The following is a 1,432-nucleotide window of genomic DNA, read 5'->3' as shown; positions in this document are numbered from 1 at the left end:
ACTGGGACTTGTCCAAGCAGGTTTGAACCTACTAGTCCTTATGAAGATGTCTCCTTTCCTGGTAGTGAGACGGGCACTCCCCCAGATAAGCAGCCAGGGAGGTACGGAAGAACCAAAACTTTGGCCCAGCAGAAGAGGTGTTTTGAGATTCCTTATCCAAATTTCAGAATCATTATTTAAAATGACCATCCAAGAGGGTGCCAGCTAAATTAGTCTTTAGAAGTGTAAATGTAGTTAACAGGTAAGCTACGCAGTAAGGATGATTTTAAAACCATGCAAATGAAAAGAAAGCTACTAGAGTATTTCCTTAGCTGAAATCCTGAGAGGGAAGGGGAAATTCAATCCCATAGATCAAGCAGATATGGCGGAGGGAGATGTCTCTGCAAAATGCACATACCTTAGAGGCATGCAAGCACTTCTGGTTCTGCAGCTTAGGCCACTGTAATGGGAACCAAGGGCCAGGGCTCAAATGCCAATCTAACATTTGAAACCGAGGAGTCCGACTTGTTTTCCAGGAGTTCAGACCCAGCTGCACAAGGCACAATTTTCTCTTATACCTCTCACAAAAACAGCCCCCTTGAAACTCTAAAAGAAGATTTCTGTTATATAGTAGGACTCCTTTTAAGAAAGGTGATACAATCTTAAGAGCAGCAGGAGGAGGTGTGCTGAATCCATACAGGTGCTCAGTTCAGTACAATACATTCTGCATGCTACAGTTTAAGTAAATTAGGTAGCGAGTACGTGCATGCCATTAGCAAGCACTTCCTTAAAATTGCTTAGCATTATTCAAAAACCCAGTTGCAGCTCAACTGCTAAATAATTCATCGTTTAAAGGTATGTCAACACACGTTTGCAAGGTAAAGCACAAGCAGATCCAAAGAATCCACAGGATGGCAACCCTAAGACAGGACCATAAGCTGTTGGCACTGGAGAGGACTAGGACGTATGCAAGCAATTCCAAAGCTGGGGAACGTTAAACATGATGCATTACAGAAACCCGTTGGATCAAGTTTAACCCCAACCCAAAAGGAATCTGAAATCTGTCCTTAAAGCACCTTGGAGCCAACAGCCTTTTACATCCCCCAAAGCACCCAAAGTGGCTGGAGAAGCAGCGTATTTTAATGTTATGCTTCTGGTATCTGGTAACTCAAGGAGCTCAAATTAAATCAGTTCTCAGATGGATGGCATTTGAATAAAAAGTGGAATTGGCTACCACATTCCAAGAAGTTTTAAGCACATATTTGTTCACTTAAGTGTTTCTCTCATCAAATTGAAATCTGGAAGGTGAAGTGTTTTGGATCCTCCACAGTTATCTGATGCAATTCAGCTACAGTCAGCATTTCACTGTTTGTCCCCAAGCCTTTCTCAAGTGAAGGGCCAGGAATGCGCATGTACCTTCCCCACGCAATCTGACTCAGGAGTGTCACCCCAG

Source organism: Falco rusticolus, chromosome 3 (assembly GCF_015220075.1).
Source record: "Falco rusticolus isolate bFalRus1 chromosome 3, bFalRus1.pri, whole genome shotgun sequence".
Lineage (NCBI taxonomy): Eukaryota > Metazoa > Chordata > Aves > Falconiformes > Falconidae > Falco > Falco rusticolus.
The sequence above is the reverse complement of the archived record's forward strand: the minus strand, read 5'-3'. Positions refer to the sequence as shown.